Source organism: Gossypium raimondii, chromosome 1 (genome assembly GCF_025698545.1).
Source record: "Gossypium raimondii isolate GPD5lz chromosome 1, ASM2569854v1, whole genome shotgun sequence".
NCBI classification, from domain to species: Eukaryota; Viridiplantae; Streptophyta; class Magnoliopsida; order Malvales; family Malvaceae; genus Gossypium; species Gossypium raimondii.
In genome coordinates, this window is record NC_068565.1 from 30,081,303 (window position 1) to 30,107,268 (window position 25,966).

Here is a 25,966-nt window from a genome sequence, read left to right on the forward strand (position 1 = left end):
TACCTTTCATTATTCAACCACAAAACAAACCACTCATCAACTGTGTCAGTGCTATTTATATACATACCAAGATATGCCAAACACAAGCCAAATCAAATGGCCATATTTACAACAAAACATACAGGCCAGCATTAACCAAAATACCTATACATGCCATTATAACCAAAATTAAACAACTGAATGAACCAAAAGAGTCGATGGATAGTGTGATATAGCTTTGACAAGATTCCAATTCGAACTAGCTTCCAATTCACTATAAAACACAGAAAATAACACAGAGTAAGCATTTAAGCTTAGTAAGTTCGTATAACATAGAATTTAACTTTCGATTAGTCATACAATAGGTAAGTAAACAAGCATATCCAAATACAATTTGGCCAAATGCCTAAGCACGTATACACCGTTGATGAACATAACCATTGATCAAGTTCCATATACATGTATCATCCATTTCATTTTTCCATATATCATATAACCATATTTTCCATGTAAAATCACATGTGATCTTGTAATAGTCCGTATCGAACTCTTACCATAACATATCAGAATATTGCCCATTAAACCGTTTAGAATACCGCTAGGTACCAGGGATGACCGACACATAGCATGCTATCTCATATAACTGTAATCCATCAAATCATGTACATGTATGCTCATACGAGCTAGGAATCAATACGCTCACTCGAGCTGTAGATCGGTATGTTCACAAGAGCTGTGGGCCGGAACGTAGCTACATGATACTGCTCACACGAGCTGTGGAGTACACACAACACATGCAGGACCTCAGCCATTGGTAGGACGTTCAGGACCAGTATTTGTCAAACTTCGTTGGATATGCAACCATGTAAACCCTAATGACATGTAATTTTTATTCTACGGATTCTTAAGGTTCAAAAGGGACTCGGTATTTATCAAACTTCGTCGGATATGCAACCATTGATATTTATAACAATATATTGTTGGATCGCCGGCACCCCTACGGTGCAGCGAACAATAAAACATCTGGTGATCCTAACCATGGATCCATGTGTGAGGAACGGATCGGGGTGAAATAAAAGGTTTCAAAATTACCCAATATTTATTCTAAGTAGACAGTGATGCCTTGGCAACGAGTAATCTGATCTACTATCGAACCAAGTCATAATCTATCATGACTCTGACCTCTACGTAATCCACCCAGTTGGCAATGAACAGAAGGAATCCCCAAAACTATTTTGGAGCAGACTTTGCTTTGGCGGCTGTTAGACCCACCAAGCAAAGAAAAATGAGTTTTTTATATCTATTTTTAGGGTTTCTAGAAATTAAAACAAATATAACAATGTTTTTAAACCGAAAATTATAATTACATTAATTATAATAATGATTTCAGTAAACTATATATTTATTTGAATTTATATACTAACCAAACTCATGTTCTCATTATGTGTACAACAACCTTGTACATATACTGTATTCGATATTTGATTACCCAATTAAATTAATTCTATAATTAATTTAATTCAAGCAACAACCAAACATAATACCAACTATGTTTTATTCCGTTCATTTCAACTATAGGGTGTGACCCTGTAGGTTCTTGTAACGTTAGTAGTAATACTAGAACGATTCCAATGTTACAAACAATGAGTGGCACCTAGCAATGCATCATTGCTACCTAAGTCACAAGAAATCATGATTCGATATAACCTTTTTATGATTAACCTTTCATGCAATAATCCTTATGTCCTTTATCTCTGGATTGGACACAAGTCATGGAATAGTCACACTTGCATAGTCCATTCCATGTTCCTTGATATCTTAAGCAGACTATGATATACAAATAAGTATGACATCTCAAATTAGCTTATTTGAGCATGGCCATGCATTTCTAGTCTCACTTAATCAAGTGGCCTAAGATATTACTCCCATTATGTAGGAGGGACTTAGCCTATATCGATCAACCATATCCCTTTACACAGATCATGGTATATCCAACATCAGCCTTTATAGAACAACCAGTTACGGTGTACGTTTGACTGTATCAAAATATACAACTTACGATGTTGGGATTATGATGATCTCAAGTCTGAGGATCATATTCATATTAATCACTATGAGTAATGTTGTGACAATTACATAATAATCCAAGAAACATACTCATAGCGGGTTAGTCATATATGTTGTTCTCTAACACACATATTCATGCATCGATTTTGACACTCCATAGCAATGACAACTTTTTATCATCAATCAACTACATGTTAGTCTTAATGCATTATTGTTGTCCTAGCCAACAATAATACTTGACTAAGGACCTTTTAAGAATAATCATATTATTCTCCGGACATTATTATAAAATAGTTTATTTATAAATATGATAAATCATGTATGTTATTACAACCATCTCATGATTGATCTTTGGGCATACTCTAAACATATATAACATATAAACAGAATTTAATCACACGAACTTACCTCGACGAGTATACGTAGATACTGAGGACTCAACAAGGAAATTCTTACTAATTACTAAAATCATGCATACATAAGAATGAGTTTATCCCGAATCAATCAAAGCAGTAACATCAGTATCAAAAATAGAGAAAGTACTGGTAATAACATCTGGCGCAGAAGCATCCTCTCGCGCGCGAATAACATAAGCCTTAGCTGATGCTCGTGCTTCAGATCTCACCGTAGAGTCTTTCGTCACACCATAGCTACCACTCACATTTCTAGAATTACGAGGTGGACTACCTCTTGTAGTTGTGTTGTTCGGCCTCGTAGTCTGAACTTTCTCTTTCTCAAATTTCTTTGGGCAACCTCTAAGATAGTGATATAAGGAACCACACCTTAAACATGCTCCATTCTTCAGTTGACACTCACAATAATGTGGTATTTTATACTGCTTGCACTCAGGTCATATATCTCTGACACTACCCACACTTGCTACGAATGTAGCCTGAGGTTTTGGACTGAAGTGTCAGGTACCTTTATCTCTACTAGAATATCCCGCAGAAGCTGTAGAATGGTTGTGATACTCTTTTGATTTCTTTGATGCTAACTAATATGACTTCCCAGTTGATCTCTTTCTCGAGTCTCTAGCTTCAAATTCAGCATGTCTTTTTTCTTTACTCAGCTCCTCGACTTTATGTTCTCTGTCAACCAGTACAAAAAATTCTTTCAGCTCAAGAATTCCAACTAGAAGATTAATGTCTTCATTTAACCCTTCTTCAAATCTCTTACACATAGCAGTCTCTGATGGAATACACTCTCGAACATATTTGCTCAGTCTGACAAATTCTTGCTCATACTTCGACATAGTCATGCGACCTTGTTTGAGCTCAAGAAATTCTTTACGTTTCTGATCCAAAAACCTCTAACTAATATATTTCTTTCGGAACTCGGTTTGGAAGAACTCCCAGGTGATTCGCTCTCTCAGCACAACAGAAATTAACGTGTTCCACCACTAATAAGCAGAATCTTTCAATAACAAGACCGCAAACTTGACACACTCGACCGGTGAACACGACAATTCATCGAATACTTTGATTGTATTCTCTAACCAGAATTATGCTCCCTTAGGATCATCTTCAGTAGTAGCTCAGAATTCTTCAGCCTTGTATTTACGAATCTTATCAACAGGTGGCTTACTAACTCGAATTGGTTCCAAACCTTGAGGAATAACTAGAACCGGTTAGGGAGCAGGAGGGGGTAGAGGTTGTTGAGCAGCTGGGTTCATCTGTACGAACTCGATAAACCATTCATTCATCATCTTGAAGAAGGCTTCCTTAGCTTCTCCTCTCTGGCCCCCAGACACGGACCTTGTACCACTCGATGCTACTCCGTGAATAGAGGCTTGAACATTTCTCTCAACTTCAATGGAGTCAGCACAAATGGATGTCATTGCTATATGAAAGCATGTTTTAAAGCGGTCAGGAGATATCACACTATCACAGGTTATATAATGGAATGTATAGTTAGACTCGTACACGCTATGTTCAGTGTGAGAATCGACTAAACTGTAGCTTTAATAGCAATAAATGTAACACCCCTACCCCGTATCCGTCACCAAAATAGGGTTACGGAGCAGTACCAGAGTTTACAATTCAAACGGACAAAAATTTAAAACATTTCATATAATATCAATAAACATCTTAGACCCAAGTCAAAAATTTCATATTGTCCCTTAAACGAGCCATCGAGGCCCAAAATACGTGTTAGAAACAAGTTAGAACTAAATTGGAAACACAGAGAAGTTTTCATAAAACATTTACAATTTTCAACATTTTAGGGGTCACATGGTTGTGTGGCCAAGTCGTGTGGGCATTCAAAATAGGGACACACGGTCGTGTCCCAGCCCGTGTCCGTGCCCGTGTAACTCACTAACTTGGTCACACGGCCAAGCCACAGGCCCATGTGCTAGGTTGTGCACCCTTCGAAATAACCTCAAATGCCCATGTGCCAGGCTGTATGCTAGGCCGTGTAACAGCCTGACTTGTAACCTTATAAAAGCCACAAGGGACACACGGCCGTGTCACCTGGCTTTGTGTCACACACAGGTGAGAAACACACCCGTGTCTCTACCCGTGTGGACGATAATAGGTCATTTTACAAGCCATTTTTCCAACGCAATTTGGTATGTACCTTCACTTAAGATTGCACATTTATAAGCCATAACAAGCCATTCAAATCAGGCATAAACAAGTCATATACCTATGGTAAAACATCATACAACCAATATACTCTTAGGCACCTCAAATGACAACATCAAAACATATAAAAACATGTACTCTAATTGGCCAAATAATCAAATAACTACTAAGCATATTTGCATCAATTCATGCGATTTAGTTTACTTACCAAAATTCTCAATTGGCACGAAATATGCCATTCTAAACTAGAACAAAATAACCACAAATTCATCATATCACAAAACATATTTAACTATCATTTTACCTTTCATTATTCAAACACAAAACAAACTACACATCAACTGTGTCAATGCTATTTATATACATACCAAGATATGCCAAACACAAGCCAAATCAAATGGCCATATTTAGAACAAAACATATAGGCCAACATTAATCAAAATACCTATACATGCCATTATAACTAAAATTAAACAACTGAATGTACTAAAAGAGCCGATGAATAGTGTGATATAGCTCCGACAAGCTTCCAACCCAAACGAGCTTCCGATTCACTATAAAACACAGAAAATAACACATAGTAAGCATTTAAGCTTAGTAAGTTCATATAACGTAGAATTTAACTTACCATTAGTTATACAATAGGTAAGTAAACAAGCATATCCCAATACAATTTGGCCAAATGCCTAAGTACATATACACCAACCATGTTAGTCATGTAATTACATATATATAAGCCAATAAACATAGATGAAATAACCATTGATCAAGTTCCATATACATGTATCATCCATTTCACTTTTCCATGTATTATATAACCATATTTTTCATGTAAAATCATATGTGATCTTGTAATAGCCCATATTTTTCATGTAAAATCATATGTGATCTTGTAATAGCCCGTATCGAACTCTTACCATATCGTATCAAAATATTGCCTGTTGAACCATTTAGAATATTGTTGGATACCTAGGATTAGCTTACACATAGCGTGCTAGCTCATTTAACTGTAATCCATAAATTCATGTACATGTATGCTCATACGAGTTATAGATCGGTATGCTCACTTTTGCTATAAATCGGTATAGTGACACGAGCTGTGGGTCCGAACGTAGCTGCACGATACTACTCACACGAGCTGTAGAATATTTGCAACACATGCAGGACCTCAACCATCGTAGGACGTTCAAGACTAGTACTCAAATCATGTAAACCTTAATGACATGTCATTTGTATCCTACGAATTCCTAAGGTTCAAATGGGACTCGATATTTGTCAAACTTCGTTAGATATGCAACCATGTATATTTATAACAAGTCAAAATTCATAAATAATTCAATATATGACATATAAACACAATTCAATCACACAAACTTACCTCAACAAGTATACGTAGATAAGGAGGCGATTAATCTGAAACTTTCTCTTTGCCCTGATATAAAGTGGTACGAGATCTATCTTGATCTATACGAATAAATTTAACTCAATTTAATATATAATTCATTCACTTTAGTCCAAAATCATATTTTTGGAAAATTTACTATTTTGCCCTTATACTTTTAATTTTTTTGCAATTTAGTCCCTAGCTTATAAAAATGGAAATTCATGAACTTCCACCACAACTCACTATGGTCGAATGTCAATTAGCCCTAGCATGCCCTATATTTCATTTATTTAACAATTTCACCATGTAATATTTTCTATTTTTCAATTTAGTCCATATTTGACAATTTGACCAAAAATCCCTTTACAAAAGTTTTTTATCTAACAATAACCATCCATTTTCTAACATCAAACTTCAAAACTCATGTACATGCATCAATGGAAAAGCCCTAATAGTTTAACAGTTTCACAAATTAGTCCCCGGGCTAGCTAGGTTAAGCTACAATGATCCCGAAAACATAAAAATTAATAAAAACAGGACAAAAATCATTTACCTATGAGCAAGGTTAAGATTGCCAAATGCTTCAAGCTTCCATGGCTATCCTCTCTTTAATTTTTTTATTATAAATTAGGTTAAAGATGATGACTTTGCTATTTGTTTTATTTAATTAACCATTTATTTACCAATTTACATATATAACCTTTAAAAACATTAAAATTTTCACAATTGCTAAGCCATCACATTCCACTAACACCATTAATGGTCTAATTACCATTTAAGGACTCAAACTTTAGAGGTCTATAGCTATTTAATACTTTTAGCTACTAAACTCAACTTTTGCACTTTACGAAATTTAGTCCTTTTTATCTAATTCAGCATGTAAACGGTAAAATTTCATAACAAAATTTTTATACGGTACTACTATCATATTGTAGGCAATAAAATAATAAAATATTTGTTTTTGCACTTCAAATTTGTGGTCCCGAAACCATTGTTTTGAGTTCACTAAAATCGATTGTTACATTGTATGGGTTGGTAGAGGTTCTTAGTGCATTCAAATAGCATGAAATGTGGGTCAAATTGCTTCAATTTCAATTTACGAGACTAAGGACTAATTTGTAAAAAAGTTAAAATCTTAGGGGCAAAAGTGTAATTTTGCAAAAGTATGAATTTTTGATTGAATTGAATAGTATGAGTATTAAATGGATTGAATTTTCTTATTTAGATCAAGATAAACCTCGTATGGATCTAGATCGAGGAAAAGCTAAAACCTCAGATTAGTTGATCTCATTTTTACGTCTTTATAATTGAAGTAAGTTCGTATGATTAATTAACGTTTTAATGTTATATTCAATTATATATTCATGTATTATTTTCCATGAAATCAAATGTGGAAATCCAATAATGTTTTGATGATTATCGAGTCCAATGTGAACCTTAGGAATACATAGGATACAAATGACATGTCATTAGCGTTACCATGTTTCGTGTGTTGGTCTTGAATGTCTTACCGATGGATGAGGTCCAGTATTTGTTGTGGATACTCAACAACTTGTGTGAGCAGCATCGCATAGCTTACATTCCGACTGTCAGCTTGTGTGAGCAGACCCATTTAATACGGGCAAAAATTCATTTGGTACATTCAATTACTTTAATGCCTATTTACATTGTAATATATAGAGCTTAGTAGTCTAATAATAATAAATTTAAAATCACCCATCTTCATACCAAATTTATTATAAATACAAGCAACCTATGTACATGCTTCTAACCAATCACTTGTATTTGTACAAGATCAAAAACACAAATGACAAGAAAAATCAAAGAAAAGCATAAAAATTTAAAATAAAACTTTTCTATGTTACCCCCCACACTTTAGAAAACACATTGCCTCGATGTGTAGCATCTAAGAAGATAAGGAAAGAAGTTACCTGATTAATCGTGATTGTTCCATAGGCTATTGGTTGGTGCTTCCTTATTTGGTCATTGAAAGCTCTAATTGTTGTGCCTCCTCCATGTGGGGTTCCTACATAGAAAATTAGAACAAAACACAAAAAACTAATAATCTACTATTAATCCTACTCCTAAAAAAATTAAAATCATCAAACTAGGGCAAATGCCTCCTTTCCATCGGAGCTTTTCCCTTTCCCAAGTCATATTCTTGATGGGAGCTCACACCCATTGAAGGTGCATGGTGGTTTGGGCTTTGGATGATAAGCCCTTTGGTGTAAAGTATTGCAATTGGAATGTTGCTTCATAGTCATTGTCTTATCTTGGGAGATTGTGTCTATCCCCATCGCCATCATATTCTCAAATAGGCTCCTCTTTTTCGACTTTATACTGTGTATGATCAAACATATTTGGTGGATAGTTTGGTGCTCTCAACCCGTTTAGTCAGGTGGATTCTTGGAGAACTTAGCCTGTCTCTTGCATCCATCTAATCATTCAATCGAGTTTTTATTTAATGCTTCCACTTACTCTTTTTCTAGCTTTCTATTGTTCTTTCCTTTTGAGCAATACTGGGATGTCCATCTTTTTTTTCGTTCTTTGGTTCTAATCGGTAATTTTTTTCTCTGAAGCTCAATATATTATGCAAACAATGAATCTCCAATTATACTTCTCGTTGGCTTCACGAACTGCTCGTTCTCATCCATCAGAACCTTTTCACTTTTGCAAAGTGCCATCATGAGATGGGGAAGGAAAATCCTAACCTTCTTACCACTAATGCAATGCGTCATATTTTGGTGTATCCATTGTCCAGTGCATAAATGCTTTTTTTTTGGTAAAATGCCATATAACAAAAGAGCTCATAATGTATTGACATTAGGAACGTTAAGGGTAGGTGTAATTTTGGTACAAATAAATTGCATCCACATTTTAGCTACTAGAAACATTACCACTTGATTGAAATTAGATGTAGTCAGGTATCTTGTTGGTTGTTCCATTCTCCTTAGTTTTAAATTAGGTAATTTATTATGCTCTCCATAACTATGTCTTTAAATTCTATTAAATCTATATTTTGTAAATAATCAGATTTATAGTATGGAGCATCATAATATTTGTAAACCTATTTTGGAGAGAATGGTATGTCTTTTCCTCTTACCATGAATGTTTCCAACATTTGTTCACAAGGACGTCGTGTTTCTTCATTTTTAAGAGTGACATAAAATTCTTGTACAAGTGGAATAACAACCGTTTCTTTAGGAGTGTCACAGAATCACTCCCATCTACGATACCGTACTAAAGACCATATTTCATTGCAAAGAACCATTGATGGCTCAAAACCATTGATGGCTCGAATCCCCTTTCTTGAATAAAAGTTTTGCCTTGAAGTTCAAGATAATACTTCTTGACATTTTGGTTTTAAAATTTTAAAGGATTAAAAAATGTCGGTGGTTCTTGCACAATCGTCCTTTTAGACTTCCTAGGTGGCATTTTATCTATAGTTTTTGCTAATACGAAAGAGATATCAAACAATATTTCCAATGTAACAACAAAAATAAAGTTTAGAATCCTTAACCTCGATGTTGTAGCCTTTGTTGCTTTGATCCTGAACTAGTTTATGTCAATCATGTCTTTACAAATATTCGAAATGGAAAAAGAGGTTTAATAGATTTAGGGTTTTAATGAAAAGGGGTTTTAAGGTTTGAAAGAGTTTTAAGAGGTTTAGGATCTTAAGAAAAGATAGAATGGGAGATTAGAGTGTTTTTATGTTAACAACTAATGTTTTGGGAGTCAAAAGCTGGGTAAAAATTAGGTTTAGCAAACCGGGTTCTGCAATCGGGTCGGGTCAACCTTGCATATAATTGTAGCAATGTTGCGACACAGGGTTCTGTGTCGTGACACCCATGACAGTTTCTCGTTGTCACAACATCGTGGTTCAATGTCATGACACACTCTGGTCTTTTTGGATTCCTGGGTATTCTTGATTTAGTGTCACGACAAACAAATTCTGTGTCGCAACATCAAATTGATTTCTTTAAGTCTTTTGAATATGTCTTTGGTGTTACGAAACGGAGCTACTGTGTTGTGACACCAGCTCTATTTTCACCCAAAATTCCAATTTCTATAGTGTTAAAGTTTCTATAAAATCTAAAATTAGTAAAACTTAAAAATTAAGCTAAACTGTTAATTAATTATACAATAGTTTACAAAAAAATTAAAAATCAATTCAAAAAATTTAAATTTTTTTGTCGGATTCATCTTATAGTATTATTAATTCGCAGATGGATGATTCTTCAATTTTATCAGTATTAGTCCATCGCCTGTTGTGCCACTTCATCTTTGTTTTCTTGTCTTAAACATATTTTTTGACCTGCCCACATTAAAGGAAATACATCCCTTAACTCGGGATTATCAGAAATAGATAATTTATTTCAATGTTCTCCTGAATTTCTTCTACTTTCCTCGCTTAATTGGTGACCAAACTTATAAGTTTTAGTCTCACCATTGATTTTCATGGTTAATTTATTTTTCTCTAAATCAATAGTGGACCTAAAAGTTGCTTAGAAGGGTCTACTTAGAAGGATGGGTATGCTTCCATCTTCTTTAAAGTCTAGAACCACAAAGTTTGTCAAGATTATAAAGCTGCACATTTTGACTAAGACATCTTATAGTACTCTTTTTCAGATGTACTAAGGATCTGTCAGCCAACTATAGTGTTATCTGAGTATTTTTGTGGTCCCCTAACCTGAGTTTTTTAAAAATAGATAGAGGCTTTAAATTAATACAGCTCCTAAGTCACATATAGCTCTATCAAAATGAATGCTTCCTGTCTCTATAAGAATAGTAAAACTTCTCGGGTCTTTCAATTTTATGGGAACCTACCTTGTGATAATAGCAATACAAGAAGCGCTTATACTAACTTGTTCACCTACACCTAGACATAATTTCCTTTAAAAACTTAGCGTACTTAGGAACTTTCTCAATTAATTCGATTAAGGGCAAGTTAACATTTAAAGTTTTGAATAAGTTCAAAATACTTACAAACTCATCTTCATCCTACTTTTGTTGTTCCTCTATTCTTGAAGGGAATGGTATCTTGCAATGGCAAAATCTTTAGTTGTTTCTTTCTCTAGCTCAACTGTTGGTACAATTACTTCCTCTAGTTAGAGCTCATGATCAGCTTCTAGGGGTCTCTCTTGAAGATTGTTAGTATTCTCCATATTTGGCTCATTAGTTGGGTTTTCTAGCTACTCAGTACTTTACTGGATTGGAGCACTATTGTTTTCACGTGCTTCTTCCCTTCCCTAAGAGGATTATTTTTTGTATTGTTTGGAATTCTTATGCCAATTTGTCTTTTGATATCCCCCATTATGCTCATCAATTGGCTCATCTGATGTTGAAGTTTACACAATGTCCTTGTTGAATTGGTGCACTCAGACTGCACCTGCTTCACGTCTATTCTCATTGACTACATTTCCCGCTTGATTCTATCCAAATGCTGACCACATGTATGGTCATTCAGGTTAGCCCTTTCCTGAGGTTTCTACAAATAAGGAGGTTGATTGTTAGTGTTTTTAATTTGGTTAAAACTACTACCACTCCTTAATTTTCTCCCTATCTCAAGTGTGAGTAGTCTCTCTATTCAGGATTGTATGTATTTGAATAGGGATTTTGACCCTATTTCTAATGTAGTTCACATCATTAATAGGATTATTAATATAGTGGAAGAGTGTTTTGTCTCCTTCACAGATATTTGGTCTTTTCAGCCTCTATTCGGTTGATTCTGTCCAACAATTGATGGTCTTTGTCATCTTCCTGGATAGCCTTCAGGTCTTTGGCCATATGTATGACATTTAGCTAGCCACTAGCAAGAATTCATTATCGTACTTTCTATTAGCTCGTACTCATCTTCATATGTACTATTCATCAAGGCTCCTTCTTCTGCTCTATCTAATTCCAACCTCGAACGTATATCCAACCAGTTATAAAAATTTTACAGTCATAACCACTCTGATAAATTATGGTGTGGGCACTTCTGAATCAATATCTTGAAACACTCCCATGCTTCGTTAAGGCTTTTTCCTTCTAATTGCTTGAACATGAAAATTTCCCTTATTAGTTAAACTGTTTTTCTGATGGGAAAAACTTTTGTAGGAATTTTCATGTGAGTTCGTCCCATGTCATGATCAATCCTGGTGCTTGCAAATCTAGCTAAGAAAAGGTGTTATCGATCAATGAAAAGGGGTACAACCGAAGACGGATAGAATCATCAGTGACCCTATTGTATTTGAATGTATCACTAATATGGAGGAACCATTTTCAATGTTGAATTTAGTCCTCTGTCATTGATCCCCGAATTTGAAAATTGTTCTGAATCATCTAAGTCATAGCTAGCTTTATTTCAAAATTATCGGTCATGATAGCTGGCCTCTTTATGCTCCTTTGAACCATGTCTAGGTTTGGGAATGCATACTCTCTCAAAGTTCTCTCGTTATGTGCCATGATTATATTTGCAGGTAGTTGTGCTGATGGTGGTGGTGGTGGATCTTCTAGATTGTTAGCCTTGTCAAACAATAGATTCTCATGTGGTACGTTGCCTACAATAGGTGGTGGATCTTGCATCTATTCCTGTTATTGTTGCTGTCAATAATTTCTTCAAATTATTCTCTATCGTTATATTACTAGCTCTATAGGTGTTCCCCTACTACGAGTCATACACTAAACTCAAAAAAATAAGTTTAGTAGAAACAAAAAATTAAATTTGTAACTATAACCTAAAAATTTCCAAATTATTCTACTTATATGCAAAAATTCAAACTAATATAGTGACGTTGCCTCCCTAGCAACAGCGCCAACAGCTTGACCGCCTCCGGATGTACCAATGTCCAGAGTAGAAATCTTGCACAAAAGATGTGCAAAATGGTTTTCGCAAGTATACGGGTCAAGTTATAATATAGTTATAACGGAGTAGGTGAGTACTTCGACGATCGCACCCAAGGGAGGCGACCACTAAATTAATTCTAATTTTAACATAAATAGATCTAATTAATACTTTAATCAAATTATAGTATGAAGAATTAAAAGAAGAGCTTTTGGATTATAATAGAATAATAAAAGAAATAAATGAAAATTAAATGAATGAAAAGTAAGAAAACAATTAAAGAAATATATTTCAAATCTAGGCATGGGTGATTAGCTCTCTTCGGTAATCTTAATTAACTATTGTCTCGGGTTCTCTTGTTCAACCAACTAGTCAGTGCCCTAGCAAGATCTTTCGATACATCCACTGAAATAAAGAGTCGGTAAGAACTACTTATCTTTTGACCTCACAGTCCAAATCGATTTAGGGTTAAGGTGTTCACGGATAGGCCATACCAATTTTGGGTTAACTCCCACCTTGATGACTTCCTAGGGTTGTTAGGCCTAGGGTTTAGGTTCTTTCTGTCCTAAACAGCCGATTCGTTAAGAAATTCCTACTAAACAGTGTAAAAGTGGAACAACCTATTTTCACTAAAATTAGAATAGTGGTTTTGGGACCACAAATTAGAAGTCAAAAAATTTATTCTATAATAATTTTATGGTCTACAACATGATAGTATTACCGTATAAATTTTTTTAAGATATTTTACCGTTTACATGCTTAATTTGATAAAAAGAACTAAATCGTGTAAAGTGCAACAGTTGTGTTCTAATTGCTAAAGGTATTAAATAGCTATAGATCTTTAAAGAGTAAGTCCTTATATGGTAATTAGACCATTTAACTTGATAGTGGATGTACATGGCTTGGCAATTGTGTAAATATTAATGTTTTAAAAGGTTAAATTAGTAAAAAGGTAATTGCATGTTAAATTAAATAAATCCAAAGTGAAGTATCATCTTTTTCTTCTTATTTTCATTCGAAAGTTGAAGCAAAAGGAAACCATTGCTGAGCTAGGGTTCGGCTAGTCTTATTTCTTTGATTGGTAAGTGATTTTTGTCCCGTTTTTAATGATTTTAATGTTTTTGGGATTGTTGTAGCTTAATCTAGCTAGTCCGAGGACTAATTTATGAAATTGTTAAAGTATTTGAGTTTTGCCATTGATGAACATGTTAGGGTTTCGAAGTTTAAGGGTAGAAAATGAATGGTTGTTTTTAGATAAATAACTTTTGTAATGGAATTTTTTATGAAATTATCAATTAGAGATTAAATTGAATGAATTTTATTTTTCGAGCCTAGGGACTAAATTACAAAGAATTAAAAGTATAGGGATAAAATGGTGATTTTTCCAAAAATGTGTGGGACTAAATTGAATATGAATTATATTAAATTAAGTTAAATTCATTCGTATAGATCTAGTTAGGCCTCCTACAGAGTTAGATCGAGGCAAAGAGAAAATCTCGAATTAGTCACCTCCGTATTTACGAACACTCGTTACGGTAAGTTTGTGTAATTAAATTGTATAGTGATATGCTTTGATTGAATTAGATGTATGTTATTTGCATTATCATCATATATGAATACCGATTGCATATCCATCGATGTACGACGATTACTGAGCCCTTTTGAACATTAGGAATTCGTAGGATACAAATGACATGTCATTAGGGTTACCAATTTAAGCTCTTATGAGCTTACCAATACTCAGCTCATATGAGCTTACCGTTATTCAGCTTGGAGAAGCTTCCCGTTATTCAACTCAGAGGAGTTTACCATTATTCAGCTCGGAGGAGCTTACCGTTATTCAGCTCGGAGGAGCTTACCGTTTACAGCTTGTATGAGCATACATGTTCATGAATTGTCAGATTACAGTTTAGTACACCTCGTGTGTACTACCCGCGTATCCAATGATATTCTAAATGATTCAACGGGCATAGTTCTGTTATGAGTTTATATGAGTTCGATACGAACTAGTACATGTATTTACATGAATTATATGGAAATGGTTTGTATATGATATATGGAAACATGGTATAGATGTTACATGGATATGGAGTTTGAATAGTTGTTGAACTCATACATGATTCTCGATTTTTATATGAATTACATGGCTAACATGGTTGATGAATATGTGTTAGGCTTTTGGCCAAATTGAGTTGAGATATGCTTTGGTTTACTTACCTTAAATGTGATTAAAATGGTAAGTTAAATTCTCTATTATACGAACTTACTAAGCTTAAAAGCTTACTCTGTGTTATTTTTTCATGTTTTATAGTGATTCAGAAGCTCGTTTGGGTTGGAAGCTTGTCAGAGCTATATCACATTATCCATCGGCTCTTTCGGTTATTTAATTTTGGTTATAATGGCATGTATAGGTTAATTTGGCCAATGTTGCCATATAAGTGTTTTGTGGAGATTAGCCACTTATTTGGCTTATGTTTGGTATATTTTGATGTGTATATATATGTGGCCTTATCATATTTGATGTGTGTTTGATATGGTAGAATGATGGAAAGTAAAACGTGATTTGAATATTCAAATAAGATATGTTATATACCTTGGTCTGATTTAGTGCTTTGTTATGGAAAACTTATAGGTATAGTAATGTTAGTTAGAATGGTATATTTGATACCATTTGGAAATATTGGTATGTCTTGGTAAGTAAGTTAAGTGACATGAAAAGGTGCAAAATGATTTACGTTGTGAATTGGTATTTTGGGTACCAAATACTTGAGCTTGATAAGTGACCTACATTATAGGTTTTGGGACAATTATGCATATATGTATTTGGTCATTTAGGTAAGTTTGGATACATGGTTGACACATTTTTAAGTTGTCATTTGAGGTGTCTAAGGGCATATTGGTTCTATGTGATTATAGTACATGTTTAAAGCTTGTTTATGTTTGTTTTGGATGCTTGATTATAACTAGCATATATGTGCATTTTTGGGAGTAGGTTGATGTCATTTTTGGGTGAGAAATGTGGCTTAGAAAATGGCCTATTTTGTCCACAAGGGCAAAGACACGGGCGTGTGTCTTAGCCGTGTGTCACACACGGCTAGGTGACACGGTCGTGTGTCCCCTGTATCTTTTAAAAAGTGTAAATTAGTATGCTCACACAGCCTAGCACACAGGCGTGTGGCTTGGCCGTGTGACCCAAGTCAGTGAGTTACACAGGCACGAGCACGGGCTGGGACACGGCCGTGTTTCCCTATTTCGAATGCCCACACGCCTAAGACACGGGCGTGTCTCTTGACCGTGTGAGTCACACGGCCTAGCCACACGGCCATGTGACCCCTACATCTTTGAAAATTTTAATTGTTTTAGAAAAATTCTCTGAGTTTCTAATTTAGTCCTGATTTATTTGTAATGTATATTTTGGCCCTCGAGAGCTCGTATAAGGGACAAAATATATGATTTTGATTGATTTTCAACATGTATATGTTTTGATATGAAATTTTTGAATTTTTTGTCCGTCTAAATTGTATACTTCGATAATACTCTGTAACTCTATTTTGACGATGAATTCAGGTTAGGGATGTTACAAATAGCCCGTTTTTAGTTAAATCAAAATAATGGTTTTGGGACCACAAATCCGATGAGAGGATTATTATTTTATTAATTTTTAATGTTTACAGAATGTTAGTAAGGCCGTGTTAAAATTTCGTTAAGAAATTTTGAAGTTTCCATGCATAATTTCGTAAAACAGTTTAAGTCGTAAAATGTACAAAAGAGGAGTTCTATTAATAAAAAGGGTCACATAGCAATGAAACTTAAATGCGAATGGACATAGATGATAATTAGACCATTTATAATGTCAGTGGACAAAGATGGGCATGAACTAAGTGTTTTATGTAGTTAATTAATAAGGTTAATTTGGTAAATTAATAAATAAGTTAAGGTAAAATAATACAAAAAATTGTATCGTCTTTCCCCACCAAAATTAAGAAAGAAAAACCTCCATTCTTCATCTTGAAGGTTCGACTATGTCCAAGTGTTGCATGTAAGTCATTTTTTTATCTTGATTTTAATGATTTCTATGTTTTTGAAATCGTTATAGCTTAATCTAGCTAGCCAGGGGGTCAATTTGCAAAACTATTAAAGATTTAGTGTTTTGCCATGAATACGCTTGCATGATTTTTGATGCTTGATGGAATATTATGAGTCCTTGTTGTTAAATAGACAAGTTTTGTAAAGGGACTTTTTTATGAAAATTACATTTAAAGACTTATTTGTAGAAATTATAAAAGTTCATGGTGAAATTGTGAAATGATGATTTGTATGAATTGATATAGGTGCTTAGTGAATTCAACTAGCATGAGATGAGGATTAAAATGATTAAATTTCAATTTATGAGCTTAAGGACTAAATTATAAAAGAGTTAAAATGTTAGGGGTAAAATAGTATTTTTTTAAAAATATGAAATATGGATAGAATTTAATAATTGATGTATTAAATGGTTTGAATTTGCCTATTTAGATCAAGATAGACGTCGTACAGATTTAGATCGGGGAAAACGAAAGCCTTGGATTGATCGACTATGTTTTTACGCTTTGTTTGTCGAGGTAAGTTCATAAGATTAAATGTCATTTTCATGTTATAATGATTTATATGTTAATGTATTATTTGTCATGTAACCATATGATGTATATCCAATGATGTCAAAATGATTATTGAGCTCCGTTTGAACCTTAGGAATTCATAAGCCACAAATGACATGTCATTAGGGTTTTCATGTTTCAGGTGCTAGTCTTGAATGTCCCATCAATGGCTGAGGTCCTGCATTTGTTGCGGATACTCCATAGCTCGTGTGAGCAGCATTGTGTAGCTTACATTCCGACCCTCAACTTGTGTGACCAGGCCCATTTCATAGCTCATGTAAGCAATGATGTAAAGGAAAAGGAAATGTTATAGTTATATGTTTAGCACACTTTGTGTGAGCTTTCCCGCGTATTCGATGTTAATCTAAATGGTTCAACGGGCATGAAAAGGAATGGAACGGTAAGTGTTCAAATGAACTATGTCATGAATCTATGAAAAGGTTTAAAATGAAAATGTTCAATGAAAGTATATCTATGTTCATCAAAAGGATGAATTCAAAAGTAGTATATTCATGTACACTTAGCTTACCTTATGATAAATCAAGTGAATTATGTGTTAATGCACTAATATGTTTTGTTGATGATGATTAGGCTTGTGCCATGGTCATGGTTGGATTATATTATGCATAATCTTAATGTTATGCATTGAAAAGGTAAGTTATGTTCATGTTTTATGAACTTACTAACCATTATGTGCTTACGTAGTTTTCTATCCTATGTTTTACAGATAATTAGAAGCTTGATCAATTTAGAAGCTTGATAGGGATCTATCACACTATCTAGTGATTATATCGGTAGTTTTCGATGTTTAGTTGAATGCTTAGATGTTGAATTTGGTATGTATATGTTGCTTTGGCATTATGTATTGTTGACTAGTTTATGACTTCTTGGTAGTTATGATGCTTATTTGTTATGTGTTAATGTAGCAATGGTTTGATGCATGTTTCAATGACCAATGTGGTATGTGATGGATTAGTTCAATTTGGTCAAGATAGGGTATATTTTGAAATGGTATTGGACATGATGCGTATGGTAGAAATGTTGTAATATTTATATGTTTAGGAAGGATTTGAATGAATGCATTTGAGGTGCCTTTTTTTGCATATCGGTTGGATGGATTTTGGTCTATTGAATTGGTCATTTCATGCATTTTTTGGTAAGGTTTTGAAGCTTTGATTTTGTGCACAAAATGCTTCTAGGTACATGTTTGAGTTGGTGATGGAAATGACTTGATTTTTGGCCCGTCTCTCAGGCCATGTGTGACACAAGGTTAGGCGACACAACTGTGTGTCCCCTGTAGATTTTATTGCATACAAGTTAGGCTATTACACAACCTAGCACATGGCCTGACACACGGGCATGTGTGGCTATTTCGAGAGTTACATAGCCTGAGACATGGGCGTGTGTTTCAGCCATGTGAGTCACACGACCGTGTGACCCTTGCAGTTCAATTTTTCCAGCTTTTTCCTAAATGTCCCAAATAGTTCCAATTTAGTCTCGAATTGTTTCTAAAGTATTTTTAAGGCCTTGAAGGCTCGATTAAGAGACAATATGCATATAAATGAATGATTTATGCTATGTTTATGTTAATGTATGAGATGTATGTTTTGAAGTTATGTTTTTACAGTAATGCTCTGTAACCCTATTCTGGTGACGGATACGGGTTATGACTGTTACAAATAGTGAATTACTCATAGCTCCACTTGGTTATCCCCCACAAGAAGATTAGTTCATCGTGGATCTAATAAAAAATGTAATTTGAATAAAAGAATGAACATAAAGAACGATTTAGAATGTGATTAAAGTGTAGAATTAAAGTGCAGAATCCTTACATAGTTTCAGAAAAGTTTTAGAATGTGATTTCTTCCCGAAAGTAAAAAACAATAATGGAAATAAATTCTAAACCTTAAAGGAAAAGAAAAACTAAAATCTAAAACTAAAGAGAAAATTATACAAAAGAAAAAGGTGTTTATAACATGTGTTAGCTAAGCCTATTTATAGACTTAGGATAGCCATCGTCTTTAAACGCCCAAGCTTTCAAGTTGGATTGTGTAGACCAAAATGCCCTTGGCTCATATTAATTTTCCGTATAGAGGTTATGTCGCGACATAACAGGTCCTGTGTCGCGACATTGAGGGTAGTATGTTCAAATTCGGGGTATTTTTAGGGGTATGTCGTGACATCCTCAGGCTGTGTCACGACATCGATGGCAGTCTTGGACTTCTTCAGTTTTGATCCCTATGTTACGACATTTAATGCTTCTTGTTGCAACCTAGTGACCAATATTGAGTTATTATGCCTTCTAATGATCTCCTACACACCCACAAAATGTATTAGCTCACCCTTACGCCTCTTTTGGCCCTTAAGGTCAATAAAATACTCGAATAACACATTTTATTACACTTAACTGAACTTTGTAAAAAGTAATTAAAAACTAACTAAAATACTTATGTTCAAGCTCCCAAAGTACTAAAACTAGTTTAATATGCTACACCGAATTAAGGCAAATCAAGCTTGAATTGTTAGTTTCATATTTTATTGACAAGATCATTTCCATTTTTTTGTTCCTTTTTGATGTAAATTCTTTTGATAAAACGACTACTTTTTTTGTATTTTGGTAACTTATCAACTAGATTCTTGATTGTAACCAACTTTTCTGACATTTTTCATAGCCTTAACCTAAGCCCATTACAACCTTTTAAAGACCTCTTGATTGGTGTATCATTTGATTCTATAGTGGTGGAAACTTGATTTTCACGAAAGCTTATGGCAATAGAATTTCTTGTTTGATTTTTGAGTGCACATTACTTGAACCTTAGACATTTTGGTTTCTTTAAGTGATTCTTAGCGAGGGTGTTAAATCTTTTTAAATTTCAATTTCAGGTAATTATTGAGATAGGGGAGACGCTTATGTTTTATACCTTACAATTTTTTTCTTGGATTGTTTGTGTTCTTTAACGTCATTTTTGTTTGAATTTACAATGCATGATTATCTATAGATTATCCTAAGACATTATCGGTGGAAATAATAAATTGAGGAAAGTTATCTTCAATGTGGGTTGAGAATTTTGCTTGCGGATAAGCAAACGCTTAAGTGTGGGGATATTTCATAAGTGATAAAAGTAACATGTTTTAACCTTATTCTTAATTCGTTTCTGGGTGATTATTCGATGTTTTTAATTGTGAATTTTATGCTCCTAATACTTTAAATTCATATTTTCATGCTTAATAGAGCATTTGGAAGCAAAAGGAGTAAAAATGAGTGAAAATCAAAAAATCAAAGCAAGCTACAAGAGCCACACGAGCTGACCCATTCCATATGGCCTGACCACACAACTGTGTGACCCACACGACCTTGTGGTAGGTCGGGCCGATTTGCACTCTGAATGGAAAAAAAAGTGGTTTTTTAGGTTTTTTGGGCATTCTAAGCCGTATATATGACAAAAAATAAGAAGATAAGAGTGGGTCATCATAGAATATTCAAGAAAACAACTCAAAAAACACCATTGAAGTCGATTCTGAAGCTGTTTCTGTCAAGATTGAAGGTTCCCATTCAAGTTCTCTAGAGATTATCATGACTTTCTTTATTTCTGATGGTTATATTGTGTTTTGGTTGTTTTTATTTGTAAGCATGAACTAATTTTCTATATACCTAGGGTGATGGACCCTATTATGGATTCTGTCGTTTGACTTTTATTTTACACAATAAATACTTAGTTTCTTATTTTTCAATTATGTGTGCTTAATTCTTGGTTTAATATTTCTAGATTATTGATCCATATTTGATGTGCTTAAATAAGAGAAATATACCCTATTTAAGAGTAGATCTTGTGTAATTGAGTGGAGTTGCATGCAATCCAAAAATATGACAACATAAATCTATCGAATTGGAGTAAAATCTAATAGTGGAATCCATAAATTGTGTTAATACGATAATATGAGTTTTAATTAGAATGAAATTTCAATTAATTAACCTAGAGTGAGTTGCTTTTACTCTTGAAAGAGATATTAGCATAATTTAGGGATTTCAAGGGATCAAGTTACTAAGTAAATAAATTATATAATTTCAGTTGATAATGATAGATGAAATCTAGGTGAATACTTTCATGGGCATTGTTTCACTTCTTTGTTATTATTCAATTATTTTCCATAATTGTTCTTTGTTGTGTTCGTTAGCAATTAATTTAGTTAATTTTATTTTTCAATCAATCATTCGAATTATTCGACTAAATAATAAAAAGACAGTAATTACTAGTACTTTTAGTCTTCATGGGAAATATATCTTTGCTCACCGTAGCTATACTATTAATTAATAGTTGCAGTTGCCTTTGTCAAAATTTTAGTTAGTTTCGTGGACAATAGTTTACATATAACAGAGAATACACACAAAGGCTTCCACATATAATAGATTCAGCCACAAAGGCATCACTTTTAGGTAATGATGCTTTCGATGATAGGGATTTTCCTAAACTCATTGTCATGAGGTTTTCCCCTCATTGCTTGGTACTCATCCAACCATCATTTTCATCTTTTCTGTACATGACGCCATATTCCCAGAATAGGTCTTACACAATGTGGTCTTCATTACCCCATATGATGCCACAGCAAATGGCTAGGCCTTACACTATATGCTCTTCTTTTCCCTGTATGATGCCATAGCAAACAACTAAGCCTTACACTATATGGTCTTCTTGCCATGGTCATAGACTTCCATACCAGAATTTGTGTTTACTGTCCTGACAGACTCACACACAAGTAGACTTGATATGCAGACTTATGCTTAATTGACTCATTGCAATAGACTTTAACATGCAGATGCATTTACATTTTCAGACATGTAACTCATGTGGTTGAACTTCGTGCATAAACTTTTGTTCATGACATAATCATAGGTTCAGGCACATTCATACGTGTACACACTTTCTTTAGAATAGAAACCTATCATTCAGCTCATGCATTCTTGCATATTCATTTTTTTCATACTTTTCTTTTCATAGAAAAGGTGCATTTTCATTTAGGCACCAAACCACGCATCCATGTAACACCCCTTACCCGAGACCGTGCCAGAGTCGAGCACGAGGCGTTATCTAACTTAACTTACTAGTTCGGAGCATAAAAAATTGCTTTTAAAATTAAGTCACTCACGTTCATTTAATACATACCTAAAAAGAACCCTTGAGGCCCTAAAACATGCAACAAAAATGGTTCGGTTCCAAACCTAGAATATTAAAAATTTTCTGAATACTTAAACAAATCAAAATAATTTATTTCACTATTCACAATAAAATTGTCCACCTGCATAACAATCACTAATTTAATAACTCAAGTTATGAAACTCAAAATTTAGATCCGTAAATTTTCCTTAAAACTAGACTCATATATATTCTTACCATAAAATCTCTAGAATTTTTGGCTAAGCCAGTAAGTACAATTTATTCATTAAATTCTCCCCTGTTTCACTATTCGACAGTTCTGACCTCTATTCACTAAAATCAATTATCTCATTATATAGACTTCAAATGATACTTTTGCTTGTTTCCATTAATAATAGACTCACTAAGGAATCTAGACATATAAATTATTACTCATAATTCTTTCTGTACAATTTTTAATGATTTTCTAAATTCAAAACAGGGGAATTCAAAAACCATTTTGACCCTGTCTCACTAAAATTCAAATATCTCATAATATAAAATTACTTTGCCTACACCATTTTTTTCTTAGGAAAATATACTCAATAAGATTTAATTCCATATCTCATTCACTCTCTAATTCGATTTCTACTATCCTTGGTGATTTTTCAAAATCACATCAATGCTGCTGCCTAAAAACTGTTCCGTAGCAAATTTTTACTCTTTTATAATTTCTTTGTATTAACTATCATTTAGGCATACATAACATCAAAACATGTTCTTAAATAGTTAAATAGCCATTTAACTATCATGATCTTTACTTTCTTTTTTACTTACTCTCTTACTTGTTTACTTACTTGCTTACTTAAATAACTCATGATTATAACTTACTCCTCCCTTGCAGAAATTTCTTTCTTAACTGATAACCGAGATATTCTTAACCCTTATAACTCACCTGAATCTATTTATTATGCTTTTACCTAAACTTTCATGTCTACTTACTAACCTGATAACTGATAACTGAATCTACTTACTAACCTGTTGAACTACTTGGAATACTAAGATCCTCAGATCTCCTGTCTGATAATAACATGCCAAAGTCATGTCCCAGACATGGTCTTACATGGGATGTTTCTTGTACTACCAATGTCATACCCCAGATATGGTCTTACATGGGAGTTCTCATATCGGTGCCCATGCCATGTCCCAGGCATGGTCTTACGGGGGACCTCTCATCTTGGTGCCACACCATGTCCCTGTCATGGTCTTACGTGGGACCTCTCAAAATCTCAATAATGCCAATGTCATGTCCCAGACATGGTCTTACATGGGATCTCATCCTCTTAATGTCATGACATTTGTATTCGATACATTCCTAATGCAACGGGACTTTTAAATACTGATTCTCTATCATCTCATACTTGACTCAACATTAAATAATTTCACGAAATTAATACATAATTGCTGGAAAATAACAACATTAATAATAATTATTGAAATACTACATTTATTTGCCGTGAACATGCCTCGGTACAAAATACGATCAAATCTAGCAACTTAGTCCTTAACCTTTTTCTTTCCCTGGTCTAACTCTAAATTTCGTTCTTCTTGATCTATATTAGCTAATTTAGCTTATTTAATACTCACATTCATCAAAATAGTCATTGACTCGAACTTTGACAAAATTATGATTTTACCCCTAAACTTTTACATATTTACACTTTTACCCCAAAGCTCGAAAATTAAACTTCATCCCTTATTATTATGTTTTATGACATGCTGAACATATTTTCCTTGTATGGAAACATGAAATTCCCACTCTAACATTTACTTATGAACATTAGGTATTTTTACCGATTATGTCATTTTACTTGTTTTCACTTAAAATCGCCTAGCAAAAGTTGTTTAACATAATTTCAAGCTTCATATTCTACCATTAAACATCAAAATAAACACATTTCACCTATGAGTATTTTTCCAAATATGAATCCTAACATGAATTAATAGTAGAATAAGCTAAATCGAGCTATGAGAACTCCAAAAACGTAAAAAAAATATTAAAAACGGAGCTCGGATGCACTTACTATGAGCTTGAGAAAGTGAAGAAACCCTAGCTATGGTATCCTTGAAGTTTCAACCCTATGGAGAAGATGAACACATTTTGCCATCTTTTTCCCTTTTTAATTCTTTTTATTACCAAATGACTAAAATGCCCTTCATTAAATATTTAGTTATTTTTTTCTATGCATGCCCATTTTTTTCCATGAAAATCTAATGGTCTAATTACCATTTAAGGACCTCTACTTCAATTATGCACTTCAATTAAATCCTTTATCATCTAAAACTCATATTTATCCACTTTTGCAATTAAATCCTAATATGCAATTCAGACATGCAATCACTGAAATTTCTTATCGGTATTCTACAGCATGCATCCAATCAATCGATAAATCATAAAAATTAATCACAATAAACTTTTCTATCTTGGATTCATGTTTTCACCACCACTATTCCGTTTAGGCCTATTTCAGGATGCTACATTTCTCTCCCCTTTAGGGATTTTTGTCCCCGAAAATCTTACTTGTGATGAGATTTGGATACTGTTTTCACATAGCCTCTTCGGGCTCCCATGTAGCCTTGTCTACCCCATGCCTATTCCATAATACTTTCACAAGTGCAATACTTTTGGTCCTTAGTTGTTTGACCTCTCGAGCTAGAATATTTACCGATTTTTCATCGTAAGTCATGTCTGGCTGAATCTCAACCTCTGTTTGAGAAATCACATGTGACGGATCTGAACGATATAGACACATGGAACACATCATGAATCTTCTTTAACTTAGTCGGTAAAGCTAACTGATATGCTAAGGGCCCAACTCTTTCAGTCACCTCGTACGGTCCAATAAAACGTGGACTTCGTTTGCCTTTCTTGCCAAATTGAGAACTTTCTTCCACGGGGATACTTTCAAAAATACCCTGTCACCAACCTGAAACTCAATCTCTTTTCATTTCAAATCTGCATAGGATTTCTGTCTATCTGAAGCTGCTTTCAAGCAATCTCTAATGACTTTTACTTTCTCTTCTATTTCTTTAACTAGATCAACCCCGTAAATCTGATTTTTCTTAAGTTCTGTCCAATACAAAGGCGTACGAAACTTACGTCCATACAGTTCTTCATAAGGTGACATATTCATACTCGACTGATAACTATTATTATAGGCAAACTCTACCAACGACAAATATTTCTCTCAACTACCTTGAAATTATAAAACACAACATCTGAGCATATCCTCAAGTATCTGAATAACTCTCTCTGACTGACCTCGGTCAGAGGATGAAAAGCTGTATTAAAACTC

The 25,966-nt window shown here is 34.0% G+C and overlaps 1 non-coding gene across 1 annotated transcript; it reads left to right on the plus strand.

Annotated features, from left to right (window-relative positions):
* Window positions 1–11,975: 11,975 nt before the first annotated feature.
* Window positions 11,976–12,082, plus strand: LOC128032757 (small nucleolar RNA R71). Its single transcript, XR_008189065.1, has one exon. It is a non-coding gene; the product is annotated as a small nucleolar RNA R71 (small nucleolar RNA).
* The last annotated feature ends 13,884 nt before the right edge of the window (window positions 12,083–25,966 follow it).